Here is a 15,891-nt window from a genome sequence, read left to right as displayed (position 1 = left end):
CCTGGAGGTTCCTAAGCCTCTCCTCATTTTTTTGAATTCTCGTTTCTTCATTCTTTTCCGGTTGGATGTTTCTTTCTTCCTTCTGGTCCACAGCGTTGATTTGAGTTCCAGTTTCTTCCCATCACTATTGGTTCCCTGTACATTTTCCTTTGTTTCTCTTAGCATAGCCTTCATTTTTTCATCTAATTTGCCACCAAATTCAACCAATTCCATGAGCTTCCTGATTACTAGTGTTTTGAACTGTGCATCTGATAGGTTGGCTATCTCTTCGTCACTTAGTTGTATCTTTTCTGGAGCTTTGATCTGTTCTTTCATTTGGGCCATTTTTTTGTCTTGGCACACCTGTTGGGTAAAGGGGCGGAGCCTTAGGTGTTCACTAGGGCGGGGTAACACTGGTTGCTGTGCTGTGACACTGTATGTGGGGGAGGGGCTGAGAAGGAGCAGTGGAGCTTCCTCCACTCTCTTCCGGTTTTCAGTCTCTCCCTCCGCTACCCACAATCAAAGTGGGCCTTCCTGGTGCTGCTTCCTGAGTGGGTGGGTTTGTGTAGGTTCTAGGCCCTTGTGGGTCTTTACAACAACCTCTCCTGGGAGGCTGGGAGTTAATGCTGCTGCCGCCTCAACCCCCACAGGTGTTTTCACTCAGAGGTTTGAGGCTTTATTTCCCTGAGATGGAGCCCTGGGTTTCGGGGTCTGTCACCCCATCAACCAGCTGCTGCCTCACCGGCCAGCTGCAGCTTTGCCCACCCTGCTCCTAATCTGCCACCTCGCTGGGTCCTCGAGCTGCCGCCTTGCTGCGAGTCCTCTCCACCCGGCTGCTGGTCACCGCCCCTCCTACAGGTCTGGATTAATGTGTCTTCTTTATCTCCTTGGTTGTTGGACTTCCATAAAGTTCGATTTTATGTCAGTTCTGGTTGTTTTTTGTTTTTAAATTGTTGTTGTCCTTCTTTTGGTTGTGCGAGGAGGCACACTGTGTCTGCCTACACCTCCATCTTGGCCAGAAGTCTAATTTATGATAGTCTTTTCTAAGCAGACATTAAAGCATTAATAATATCTCTAAGTTGTTAGTCTTATTTCTTAGTTTAGGCAGTTTGGTGAGGTACAAATAACTCTTGGATAGAGGTTTTTAGATTGAGTACTTTAAATATTTAAAAGGAAATGCTTTTTGCCTTGTTCTTAGGTGTTAGCTGTTTCTTTTAATAAAAAAGGAAAAGATTCAGTTCAAAAAGTTTATGAAGTAAAAATATTCTTATAACAATATAAAAACATATTACTCAAACAGAAACATTGGTTAGTATATATTTATGCCCATGAATCAATACATATACACTCATAGTATTTCACTGTGAGTACAATGGCTCTGTAATTCCCAAGAACGGAACTAAGTAGGGAGTTATTTCAGAATTCTTATTTCAGAAGTAAGCTAAAAATTGCAGTTGCAAAAGTTTTTTAAAGCTATTTACACTATTTTTTTAAATTGAACTCAAACCAAAGACATTTCTTAATTGTAAATAAATGTGATTGTGACCCTCTAGCCAAAACATACCTGTTTTGCAGGTTAGGTTTGTAAAAGATAAGCAAACTATTAGAAAGAATAGTTACACCTAACCTTTTGTCTGGATGCTCCCTGGCATAAGTGCTGTAGAACTGAGAAATGATCTTTAATCCTTTAGGAATCTTGAGAGTATCTGACTCAGGTGATTTCTTCTTGTTCTATTCTTCACTGGTAAAGAGTAATGACATCCTTTACAATGGTGATGCAATTTTTTTACCCTAGTATAGAAGCAGGAGCTACACAGGCCAGCTAGAAGTACTAATCAGTGAAAAACCAAGGGTAAGATTTAGTAGAGACACTATGGGGAACAGAACCAGTAAATCCTCATCTTGGAGTAAATGATGATGGCTCTAAATATTAGAGAAATTCGTTTGATCTTTTTGTTAAGGTAGGGGATGTTCTGGTGAGCAATTGAAAAAAAATTCCTTGAAAAGTTTCATAATATAGGGATTGAGATGTTTATTAGTAAACAGTCAGAGTTGGGAAGAGTCAATATTAGAATCCAAGCTGAAAAAAAAAAAAGGAGGTGAATTGGGAACAGGTGAATAGGTTACTGGGAACACCTAAAAATAGAGAAGTAAGGTAGAAGCTGAAATAATTTGCTCAAAGTTTTCATTTTCCCTCACCCACAGACTGAACAATAATTACAAAATTAAGCTAAAAATACAAAGGTGATATTTGAAACAAAATTGAAAATATTCTGATAAGAATTTAAAGAAGCAAGTATGGAAAATATAAAGTAGAGATAAATTAACTTTTAGAGATCTGTTTATTGCTTTGTAATTGCATCACAGAAACTTAATTTATAATTACAAAAGTTGCATTCAGAAGAAATGTTAATTTTCTCAATATTAGTGTAGAAGTAAGAGGAGTGAAGTATAAAATAAAACTTTAAAAATTACCAAGCTTCCATGAAGTGAAAAAAGAGTCAATAAACACTTTTCTCAATTATAGAAAAGTAGATAGAATAGTGATAAATTATGTGATCTTTCAAGAGCTAAGACTTTTGGAATCTGAATCTGTTTAAAGTTTTACATTATTAAGATGAAAAAGTAAACATTTAAACATGCTTGTGGACCACTGCCTTGAAGTGCATATAAAAATTAACTCAAAATGGATGAGATTTAAATGTAAAACTCTTAGAAGAAACCATAAATGTAAATCATCATGACCTTGGATTAGGCAGCATTTCCTAGGTATAATACTAAATGCACAAGCCACAAAAGAAAAAATAGATTAGAGATGATCAAAATGTAAAACTTTGTGTTTAGAAGTACACCATCAAGAAAATGAAAAGACCCACAGAATGGGAGAAAATTTTTGCAAAGCGTATATCTGATAAGGGACTTGTAGCTCAATATATATAAAGAACTCTTACAGCTTAGTATTAAAAAGAAAATATTTAAAATGGTCAAAGAATCTGAATAGACATTTTTCCAAAGAAGACATGCAAATGACCAATAAACACATGAAAGATACTCAACATTTTTAGCCATCAGTGAATTGCAAATCAAAACCACAATGAGATACCATTGCACACCCACTAAGATGGCTACAATCAAAAGAACACTTAATAACAAGTGTTGACAAGGATATGGAAAAAATGGAACTCTCGTATACTGATGGTGGAAAAGCAAAGTGATGCAGCCCCTTTGAAAAAGTCTGGCAATTTCTCAAAAGGTTAAACATACAGTTATCACATGACCTAGTATGTTACTGAAAGAGACAACGAGAGAGAGGGAATAGCCAAAGGTCCCATCAACTAATAAATGAATAAACAAAATGTGTATTCCATAAAGTGGAATGTTTTGCAACCATAAAAAGAAATGAAGTGCTTCTGCTGCTGCTCCTGGTACTTTTGTGCTCGTTAGGTGCAGGCCTGGTACTTCTTTTATGAAATGGCAGCAGAGGAGACTCCAGAGCTCACGATGGCTGTTGAAAGCCCAAGGAAAGAGTCAAGAATGAGAACAACGGTCATGTTAATTTGAAGGTGGTGGGGCAGGATGGTTCTGTGATACACTGTAAGTCTCAGTAAACTAATGAAAGCCTATTGTGAACTCCAGGGTTTGTCAACAAGGCAGACCAGATTCCCATTTGAAGGGCAGCCAATCAATGAAACAGACATGCCTGCACAGTTGGAAATAGAGGAGGAAATAAAATTGATGTGTTCCAGCAGCAGAGAACAGGTGTCTACTGAAGAAGGAACATGCTACTTTACTCCAGAACTCTGTTCCTATAGACCAAGAAGACATTCTCAGAAAGAAAACTGCAATTTGGTTCCACCATATCCAGCTACTACAGTATATTTTTCTCTATTCTTTCATTTTCGCCTTACCCCATTCCTTTATTGTATATCACATGAAGATGAAATGGGAAAAATACCATTTCAGTGAAGATACCCCTTTTCCTTGTGCTCATGCTCATTCAGCTTTTATCATTATATTCCAGTAGATTATTTTGCTTTCTCTGTTTAACAAAAATATATAAATCTTTGCATACCTTGTTTGATTGGAGAATTTTAATATTTTTTTAATTTGTCATTGTAAAACCGAGTTTTATAACTCTTTTGTACATATCTGTTCCATGTATTACAACCTGTTTTTAAGTAGGGATAAATAACTAAAATAAATAAATCCTAGATATTTTTCTTCAAATCAAGCATCTTGTTTAAATAAACTTATTGTTAACATTTTTTAAAGAAATGAAGTACGTGCTGCAACATGAATTTTGAAAACACTATATTGTCAAACAGCCAGTCACAAAAGACCAGATAGTATATGATTTTATTTATATGAAATGTTCAGAATGAGTAAATCTATACAGACAGAAGGTAGGTCAGTGGTTGTGTGGGCCCGGGTGGGTGGGGTGAGAGGTACTGGAGGGAAATGGGGTGTGACTGCTAATGTGTGTGTGGCATCTTTGGCAGGGGGGTAATGATAATATCTTTGAATATACTTAAAAGCATTGAATTGTATTTTAAATGGTGAGTTATGCCAACTATCTCTCAATAAAGCTGTTTGAAAAAATTTTAAGGCTTATTGAATTATATATGGGGTAAGAAAGATAACTAATCAACCACTTGCCCCTACCTGGTGACCCAGAACCTGCCTTGTGCTACTCACATACTGCCAGAGGCACTTTAAGTGGCTGTACCTAACAGGCAGCTCTCAAGTGGAGGTGGATCTCCAGGTGCCTTTGGCCTTTTGCTGACCTGTCCTAGACTTGTTACTGGTAGAAGCCATGGTATGCAATGTGGCCCCTCCCTATACATCTAGGCCCAGCAGAGGCAGCCATCAACTGTAAATCACTTTGTACCTCCTAACAGATAGCCCAGGGCTGGTCACAGACAGTGTCTGACATTGATCTGCCCTGGAGTCCCACCCAAGAGACCCAGAACCAACACACCCAGTGGCTGGCTTCAGATCACAGTCTGATTAGTCCACAAGTGACACGCTCAAAAAAATCTCAGTACTCCAGATCCTGCTAGGGCCAATTGCTCAGTGCAGGTTAGTCCCAGTACAGCAGCTCTTACTCTGTGGTTGGGGTCCATGTTCACAGTCAGCCAGGATGAAGGCCAATCTCACCCATGGACAGGCCAATGGCAATCAAGACTAAACTGCAAAGGAGGGCTTGCATAACTCACACAAGGGATGTTCCTGGAGCAACTAGCTAGGGTGATCAGGGAGACTGCGCCACTGAGCCCCACAGGACACTTAGTACATAGGACACTACCAAGACTGGGAAGTAAAACAGACTACTTGATACACAGAAATAAATACAGAGAGGCAGCCAAAATGGGGATACAAAGAAACATTCCCCAGATGAAAGAACGGAGAAGTCCCCAGAAAAAGAACTAAATGAAATGAAGGCAATCGGTCTACCAGATGAAATCAAAACAAGGGTTATAAAGATCCTCAAGGAAATGAGGGATGAATTCAATGAGAACTTAAACAAGAAATAGTAAGTATGAAAAGGATATAGAAACCATAAAAAAGAACCACTCAGAAATGAAGCACCAATATCTGAAATGAAGAAGCCACTATAAGGAATCAACAGCATATTAGATGAACAAGAGGATCAAATCAGCAATTTGGAAGACAAAGTAGCAGAAAACATCCTTACAGAGCAGTAGAAAGAAAAAAAGAATTTTAAACAATAAGGGAAATTTAAGGTACCTCTCAGGCAACATCAAGCATAACAACATCTACATCATAGGGGTACAAGAAGAAGGAGAGAGCAAGGGTTTAAGACTGTCTTTAAGGAAATGACTGAAAATTTTCCTAACATGGTGAAGGAAAAGACACACAAGTCCAGGAAGCACAGAGAGTCCCAAACAAGATAAACCCAAAGAACTCCCCACTAAAACATATCATAATTAAAGTGGCAAAGGTTAAAGACAGAGAATCTTAAAAGCAGAAAGAGAAGGACAGTTACCTACAGGGGAGTTCCCATAACACTGTTCACTTTCTACAAGAGACCCACTTCAGACTGATAGACACACACAAACTGAAAGGGCATAGAAAAAGACCTTTCACACAAATGGAAATGAAAAAGCTGGAATAGCAATACTTATATCAGACATAGTAGACTGTAAAACAAAGGCTATGATAAGAGATAAAGATAGTACATAACAATAAAAGGAAGAATCAAACAAGAGGATATAACTCTTATAAAAATGTATGCACCCAACCTAAGAGCACCTAAATAATAAAGCAAATATTGTTGGACATAAAGGGAGAGAATGATAGTAATACAGTCATTGTAGTGAGTTTTGATACCCCACTGACATCAATGGATAGATTTTCTAGACAGAAAATCAACAAGGAAACTGCAGCCTTAAATGACACACTAGATCAAAAAGATTTAATTGATATTTTCAAAGCATTTCACCCCAAAGCAGCAAATATACCTTCTTTTCAAGTGCACATGGAACATTTTCCAGAATAGACCACATGTTCATGTTAAGCCACAAAACAAGTCTCAATTTTAAGAAGATTGAAATCATATCAAGCCTCCTTTCAGACCAAGGTGCTATAAAATTAGAAATCAATTACAAGGGGAAAAAAAACCCCAGAAAAATCCACAAACACATGGAGGGTAAAACATGCTAAATAGTGAATGGGTTAACAATGAGATCAAGGAAGAAAGCAAAAGATACCTTGAGACAAATGAAAATGAGGACACAACAATCCTAAATCCATGAGACACAATGAGAGCTGCCCCAAGAGGGAAATTTATACCAATATAGGCCTACTCCAAGAACAAGAAAAATCTCAAGCAATCTAACCTTACACCTAAAGGAACTAGAAAAAGAACCACAAACAAAGCCAGAAGTCAGTAGAAGGAAGGAAATAATAAGGATCAGAGCCAAAATAAAGGAAGTAGAGTCTAAGGACATACAAAAGATCAATCAAACCAAAAACTTGTTTTTCAAAAGATAAAATTGATAAGCCTTTAACTAGACTTATCAAGGAAAAAGGAGAGAGGACACAAATAAAATCAGAAATGAAGTGACAACTGACACCATGGAAATACAAAAGATTATAATAAAGTATTATGAACAACTATATGCTACGAATTGAGCAATCTGGAAGAAATGAATATATTCCTAGAAACATACAACCTTCAAAGACTGAATCAAGAAGAAACAAAATATGAACAGATCAATTACAACCAACAAAATTGACCCAGTAATCAAAAGGCTCTCAAGAAACAAATGTCCTGGACTGGGTGGCTTCACACGTGAATTTTACCAGTCAAAGAAGAACTAACACTTATTCTTCTCAAACTCTTCCAAAAAACTCAAGAGGAGGGAAGATTCCCAAGCATATTTTATAAGGTTAGCATTGTCCTAATTCCATAACCGGATAAAAACACTACAAAGAAAGAAAACATAGGCCAAAATCTGTTGAAATAGATGCAAAAATCTTCAACAAAATATTAGCAAACTGAATTCAGCAATACATTAAAAACATCATACACCATGATCAAGTGGGATTTACTCCTAAGAGTAAAGATGCAAGGTGGGTACAATATTTCACAATCAATTAATGTGAAACAAAATGAAGGATAAAAATTATATGATCATATCAATAGATGCAGAAAAGAATTTGACAATATCCAGTACCCATTTATGATTTAAAAAATGAGAATAGAGGGAATATACCTCAAATAATAAAGGCCACATATACCAAACCCATAGCCAGAATCATACTCAATGGGGAAAAACTAAAAGTGTTTTCTTTAAGGTGAGGAAGAAAACAGGGATGTCCACTTTCATCGCTGTTATTCAACACAGTACTGGAAGTCCTAGTCACAGCAGACAGAGAAGAGGAAAAAATAAAAGTCATCCAAATTGGAAAGAAAGAAGTAAAACTGTCATTATTAGCAGATGATATGATACTGTGTTTATAGAGAACCCTAAAGAATCCATTAAAAAACTGTTAGAACTGATAAAGGAATTCAGTAAAGTAGCAGGATACAAAATAAATGTTCAGAAATCAGTTACGTTGTTATACTCCTATAATGAACTGTCAGAAGGGAAAACTAAGAAAACACTGCCATTTACAATTGCATCAAGAAAATAGAATACCTAGGAATAAATTTAACCAGGGAAGTAAAAGACCTGTGCTCAGGAAATTTTAAGATCCTTAAGAAAGAAATGGAAGATGTTACAGTAAATGGAAGTGTATATTTTGTTCATGGATAGGAAGAATTAAAATCAATAAAATGTTTATACTACCCGATCTATAGATTCAGTGCAGTTCCTATCAAAATACCAATGGTGTTTTTCACAGAACTAGAACAAATAATTTAGAAATTTATATGGAACCACAAAAGACCCTTGAATGGCTGTAGCAATCTTCAAAAAGAACAAAGTTGGAGGTATCACACTCCTTGATATCAAAATATACTATAGTGCTATTGTAAGCAAAATAGCATAGTACTTGAATAAAAAAGATCAATGGAACACAATAGAGAGCCCAGAAATAAACCCACACTGAAATGGCCAATTACTATTTTCCAGAGAAGAAAATATACAATGGGGTAGAGATAGTTTATTTAGTAAATGGTATTGGGAAAATTGGACAGATGTATGCAAAAAAAGTAAACTTGACCATCTTACACTATATACAGAATAAACTCAAAATGAATTAAAGACTTAAACGTAAGACTTGAAACCAGAAAACTCCTAGAAGAAAACATAGGTATTATAATCTCTGACATTTCTCTGAGCAGTAGTTTTTTTCTCTATCTCCTCAGGTAAGGGAAATGAAGGAAAAATAAATGGACTACATTAAACTAAAAACTTTTCCAAAAGCCAATGAAACCTTTAACAAAATGAGTCAACAAGCTACTGAATGGAAGAAGGTATTTGCTAATGAAATATCTGATAAGGGCTTGATATCCAAAATTTATAAATAACTCATACAACTCAACACCACAAAACCAAACAATTTAATTTAAAAAGTGGGCAGAGGACCTGAATAATCACTTTCCCAAAGGAGGACATACAGATGGCAAATTAACATACAAAAAGATGCTCAACATCACTAATCATCAGAGAAATGCAAATGAAAACCACAATGAGACCTCACCTCACATCTGTCAGTATGGCTATCATCAAAAACCCCACAAACATATTTTGGCAACGATGTAGCAAAAAAGGTACTCTCATGTACTGCTGATGGGAATGCATATTGGTGCAGCTACTATGGAAAACAGTGTGGAGATTCCTCAAAAAATTAAAAATGGAAGTGCCTAATGACCCAGTGATTCCACTTCTGGGAATATATCTGAAGAAATCTAAAGCTCAAATTTGAAAGAATATATAAACCTATATGTTCATTGCAGCATTATTTGCAATAGCCAAGGTATGGAAGCAACCGAAGTGCCCATCAACAGATGATTAGATAAAAAAAAAAGTGGTGATATATATATATAATAGAATATTATTCAACCATAAAAAAGAATGAAATTTTCCATTTGCAAAAGCATAGGTGGACCTAGAGGGTATTATGCTAAGTGAAATGAACCAGTCAGAGAAAGACGAATACCATACGATTCCACTTATATGAGAAATCTAAAGAGCAAAATAAATGAACAAACAAAATAGAAGCAGAGTCAGAGATACTGAGATCAGACTGATGGTTGCCATGGGGTTGGAGGGAAGTGATTGGTGGGCTGGATAAAAAAGGTGAAGGGCTTAAGAAGTACGTATAGGTAGTCACAAAATAGTCACGAGGATGTAAATTACAGCAGTGGGAATATGGCCTTTAATATTGTAATGAGCCCTGGCCAGGTGGCTCAGTTGTTTGGAGCGTCATCCCATACACTAAAAAGTTTGTGGGTTCCATTCCCAGTAAGGGCACATATTGAGGTGGAGAGTTTGATTTCCAGTCTGGGCGCATACAGGAGGCAACTGATCATTGCTTCTTTCTCACATTGATGTTTCTCTTTCTTTCTCTCTCCCCTCCCTTCCTCTCTTTCTAAAATCAATAAACATGTCCTCACATGAGGATTAAAAAATATATGTATTGTCATGACTGTTTGTAGTTCCAGGTGGGTACATGAAATATCAGGAGGACCACTTTGTAAAGTTTATGATTGTCTAATGACTATACTATATACCTGACACTAGTACAAAATAATATTAATGCAAATTGTAATTAAACAATAAAAAATACAGGTTAGCTTAAAAAATGAAAGGTAACTGACATAGGTTTTTATAACTGAAAAAAGGAAGTGAATCCCACTGTTTCATGGGGAAAGCATAAAATCTCAAATGTAAGGTTGTCTCTAGAATAGTTTTAAAAGTTATGAGTAATTACTCAACTACTATCTTTTTGCATTGTCTATGAAAGTAGTTTTGGGCTTTTTAAATATCTAAAAGTTCTTTTAATATATATTGTTCAAAAGTTTTGTTCTTGTTTTTAAATTTACATGCAAGCAGTAAATCCATACATTCCTAGAAAGAAAGAAAAGCTTCAGGATATATTTGACATTATTCTATATTAAAGATAGGAATAATCTTCCTGGTCTTTCATACAGACATGTGGCCTGAGCATAATAAGCATTTAACTAACCTTTAAATATTGCAACTTAGAAAGCACTAGATATTCTATTAATTTATTATAAGGCCTCCTTGCATTAGAAAATTGGACCAATCATAAATTAATGCTGTCATTCCTATCACCAATTATACCTTAACCACATTCTCTTTGTTCTTTTTTTCTTGTCTTGGAATGTCTCTCCTATCAAAGGTCACTTTCTTCTGAATTCTATCCCCATTCACCGCTTCCTTTTGTTAGCACCTTTCTCTCTCCTCATCCTCAATGTAGTTCCCAGGGCTGGATCATTCCCTCCCATATAGAAACATATACTGGTATTGCCTACCATAAAAATAAAAACTTCTCCATTGAACTTATGTTTCTCTGTACTGCTCCTCATTTCCACGTTCTGCTTTATCACCGACATTATCAAAAATATTTATACACCCTGTCATCATTTTCTTACCTTAGAGTTACTCTTGTCCAGCTTTTGCCTCTCACCATTCCACCAAGGATAATTTTTAAATTAATAGCAATAATCTATAAGCTACCAAATTTAATGGGCATTTCTCTATCTACATTGTAGTTCACCGTCCAGCTAAAATAGTTGAATACTTCTTTTTTCTTAAAAAGCCTTTTTGCTTTTAACATATATAACATTCCTTGTCTTTGCCTTATCCCTTTTTTTAAATTGTTGTTAAAGTAGAGTTACCTCTATTTTCCCCCTACTACTCCCCCCACTCCAGCCATCCCCACCTGCCAACCTCAATCCTACCCCACTTTGGTTTTGACCATGTGTCCTTTATGCATGTTCCTGAAAACCCTTCCCCTTTCCCCCACTCATTGTCTCCTCCCACCTCCCCTTTGGTTACTGTCAGTTTGTTCTTTATTTCAATGTCTCTGGTTATATTTTGCTTGCTTATTTGTTTTGTTGATTAGCTTCCACTTATAGGTGAGATCATATGTTATTTGTCTTTCACCACCTACCTTATTTCCCTTAGCATCATGCTCTCCAGTTCCATCCACGTTGTCCCAAAGGGTAGGAGCATCTTCTTTCTTTCTGCTTCATAGTATTCCATTGTGTTGCTATTTCTCAGCCTTCTTTTTCTCTTCGCAACTTTATTGTCAGTGTCGTCTGGGCTGTGTCCTACATTGTCTACTCTTCTTTTTCTATTCATTTTTCTTTCTGTCTCTCTTCCTAGAATTTATTCATCTCCCTATGCCTTTAAATACTGCCTATATGGATGACACCACATTGATATCTCTAGCTAAGTAGTTCAAATACCTTGATTTCCTGCCTCTAACCCTGTTTACCTCCTTCTTAGCAAATGGTTTCACTACTTACCTACATGGCTGATCAAGTCAGAATCTAAAATTCATAATTGATTCCTCTTGCTCCCTCACTCTCTACAATCATTTTGTTATCAAGTCTTGTCAGTCTTATCTCTAAAGTGTATCTTGAATCTACCCATTTACTTAATCCAGGATTGCTACAGTAATGCCTGCCTGTCTTGTCTCTTGCCTACACTCTCCTCTTAGCCTCACAGCTGAGCTTCCAGGTTGCCTCCTTCCAGTAGTAATCCCAGCCAGTCTTTTTCAAAGAAAAGGGATTATGTTAATTCCCATTTAGAACATTGAAATGGTTTATCATACATAAGCTATCAGGCTCTGCAAACACATTTCCTGGAGTCAAATCCTGGTTTCACCACTTACTAGCAATGGAATCTTGGGCAACTTACTTGATCCCTGAGTAGCATAATATGTGGGAGGTAAAGCGAAAGAAGATAAATCATATAAAGCACTTGCAACAATGCCTGGCACTCATTAATGTTCACAATTATCATTCATGTTATGTGGCCTACAAAACATGGTGTGATCAGACTTTTGTGTGCTCAAGGTCTAAGGCTAAACACTTAGGAACGCCTTTCTCAATGACTTTTTTCACAGTTGGGGTCTCCTTTAATTTTCCTCTGTCTCAAGCAACCTATTTACTTTATACTACTTCTCATCTCTAGTTATCTTTTTCTTTTGTGTGCTGCCCATCCTCTCCCCTAAACTATAAGCGCCAGAGAGAGGGACTGTGTTTAGCTTATTCACCATTTTAATTCTAGTACCTCACACAGTTCTGGCTACATAGCAGGAATTTATAAAATGTGTATTTGTTGATAAAATAAGTAACAAATCTCACATTTTTAGCAAGACGTTTGGATATTTACTTTTTGGTCAGTTTTTCATTCTGACTTCATTGGACTCTGAATAGAATAAGACATTTATTCATAGTGCTGTAATTTGTTTTGCATGTCATGTTGAAGAATCTTATTTCCTCCCTTAAAGTCTTATATAAAGACTAAATTGAGGAAGAGAACAAGAATATTGATAATGAAATTTCCTATAAGATAATCTTTCTCATATTTTAATTTGTACTTTTAAAATGTGGAATTATTCTGACTCTCAAAAAAGGATTTTGAAAACATAATATTGTACAATATCAACATAGCTTTATACTGGTTGTTTACTTTGGGTCCCACCCAAAGGATATTTGTTATTGAAGTACCTGAAAGCTCTTAAAATAGTGTTTTGGAATGAGCACCAAGGATAACATTATAGAGACATATTTTAATTAAAGTTAAATTGTAAGTGACAAGAGAAAAAGTATTATTTTTATTAGGGTATTATTTTAACTACTTTTTTATTTCTAATATTTTTTTTTTAGTTAGCATACACATAACTGGAAAAAGTGTACCTAACTAAAAATACAGGTTTTTCTTCCAGCTTCCAGTCATATTAAATAGTTCCTTATAATTTTCATTTGCTTCTAAAATACACAACTTCAACGCTATAGTCTAATATATAAAACTTTTAATGGAAGTCATGTATATCTTTCACCTTGATACTTTCAATGTTTATAATACGTTTTCACAACTCAGTACACTGTTTTGGTCAGATCCTTCATGTAAAAATATTTTATTTAGAACAAAAAATATTTTCAACAAAAGACAGGGAATTTTTTCAGTGTATACCTTACAATTTTGGATTAGTCATCTTAGACTTTTATTTTGATTCTCTTGTTATATAACCTTGGTTGTATAAGCAAAACTAGACTAATGCTCCTATTTTTCTATGAGATAAAATGAAGAGGTTGAAAATTTACAGGCTTTTGAAATCCTTGAAAATGTTGATAACAGGAATCATATTTTCAGTCAAAATTATTGATGTGTTTAATTTAAGGGAATAAAAAATTAATTTTTCCTAACAGCTTTTCCCTCCTTAATACACACAAATAACTTCTTTTATTAAATGATAAAAATATGATCTTTTTCAGATCACTTCAATTCAGTACTGTTTTAAATACTGAATTAAGTTATTTTTAACATGTTATCTCATACTTAGAAGTGTATTTTCTGAACAAGTTTTTTTCTTAACCAGAACTGATAATGAAAAAGTTCAGTATACAATGGACAATTCTCTTAACTAGCCCTTCCTCTTCCATTTCTCCTCCCCTCCCCTCTGCTGCAGTAGAGACTATTGTATTAAATCCAGTTTGCACAGTATTATGCTTCACGTATGGTTTTATTTGAGTGGAATTATTGAGTTCACATATAGCAAACATTTCAGTTACATTGGTTAGCCTGAAAAAAAATTAGTAAAACTAAAGGCAAAAAATGCGTTAAAACAACATAATATATACATATAAAAAGATGGTTAGACTTTTAAAAAAAATCTCTAAATCCATTTAGTTTGTGATTGTTTTTGGTATTCTTCAACAGTTCTAATGCAGTGTTCAATTAGGAATCAAGCAAGAATAGTTGTGATCTGATTCTTAGAATGTACTTTTAAACGCGGTGGCTCAAGATAGAGAAATAGTAAACCTTTCCTTTTACAGGGAAATACTAGAAATAATTCGTGGCTCCCAGTATCAAAACCAGAATTCTTTTCTAAAGCATATGTCCTATAGAATTTGGTGATCTAGAACCATTTGAGTCATAGTTTTTCCACAAGTCAATAAAATATTCTGCCAACAGCCAATTCAGTGATTGGGGTGGTAAAAGTTTCACATATATAGATTTGTGTAAATACTGTGTATTTTTTTTTTGTGGAATACCTCAATTGAATATGTAGAAATTCCTTCAATTTACTTTACTAATATTTGTTAGGCTGAAAGTTTTAGTTTTTCTTCTTTTATATAAATCAATAACAGCAGTTCCCATATTTCCAAGGAAACAGCAAACATCTACTCCAAGCTAGTCTTCCTACCATATTTGTTTGCAGCCTTGCATCTGTTAAAGGGCAAATAGTTGTTGCTTTTCTTTCCTCCTTTTTATTCACTTAAAATTCTGTATGAACCGTAACAGAAGTTGAATTCTCTTTAAATATTTTATTTTACAAGAAATAGAATGTTTTAATAGAACATAAAGTAAGAAGAATTGGGGTTTCTCCTTGAGGAGTCTATCAGTGTGAGCTTGGGAATTTATTTTAACCTAACTCTTCTCTTGATGGTGAATTTGAAATTAATGAAAATTCCTTTTGCATTTACTTCATGGGCTTTTTGTAGGTATCAAATGATATGTTTGTAAAACTATCTGGTAAACTGCAAACTATTCAAAATTGGTAATGAATTATGAACATTTTAAAATATTTTTCAGCCTTTAAAAACTCATAAATACAGACAAAAGGAAGACAAATTTCATTGACTAAATGGGTTGTTAGTGGGGTGTTTTAGCTTAGTGTTCATTGTCTGTAATATATAAGTAAATAAGTATAATAACTTATTATTATACCCTGGTTGTTGAACATAAACTAGTTTTTGCATACTATTTTTAAGTAAATTTAATTATCTTACATTCTTTTGTGGGAAAATACTTAAGCCCCATTTATGATTTTTTTAAATGCTTATTTTAAAATAAAAATGTACTTTATTATATTTTTTAAATTTACTTGTTTTGTACATCAATGTGCTATTCATCTATTATACAGGATTCTACTGGTAGCAGTAATGGAAAATTCATAAAAGATTAATAGAAATGTAAGGTTTTTAAAAAATTTTTGTTTAATTTAATTTTCCTTAAGTTTTATTCAATTAGAGTTGTCCCCATTTTAAAACTAACACCAGCCAGCCCTGGCCAGGCGGCTCAGTTGGTTTAAGCATTGTCCTGTATAACAAAAAGTTACGAGTTCCATCTCCACTCAGGGCACATGCCTAGGTTGTGGGTTTGATCCCCATTCAGAGTATGTGAGGAAGACAACCAGTCTTGATGTAACTCACATTAATGTTTTTCTCTCTCTCCCTCC

At 35.0% G+C, this 15,891-nt stretch overlaps 1 protein-coding gene across 8 annotated transcripts in view; it reads left to right on the top strand.

Moving 5' to 3' along the window:
- The window catches only part of RUNDC3B (RUN domain containing 3B), a 122,937-nt gene that overhangs the window by 65,015 nt on the left and 42,031 nt on the right, over positions 1-15,891 (top strand). The window lies entirely within an intron of this gene.

This window comes from Desmodus rotundus, chromosome 6, assembly GCF_022682495.2.
Source record: "Desmodus rotundus isolate HL8 chromosome 6, HLdesRot8A.1, whole genome shotgun sequence".
In the NCBI taxonomy this organism is placed as follows: Eukaryota; Metazoa; Chordata; class Mammalia; order Chiroptera; family Phyllostomidae; genus Desmodus; species Desmodus rotundus.
This window is presented reverse-complemented; position numbering and strand designations above follow the sequence as displayed.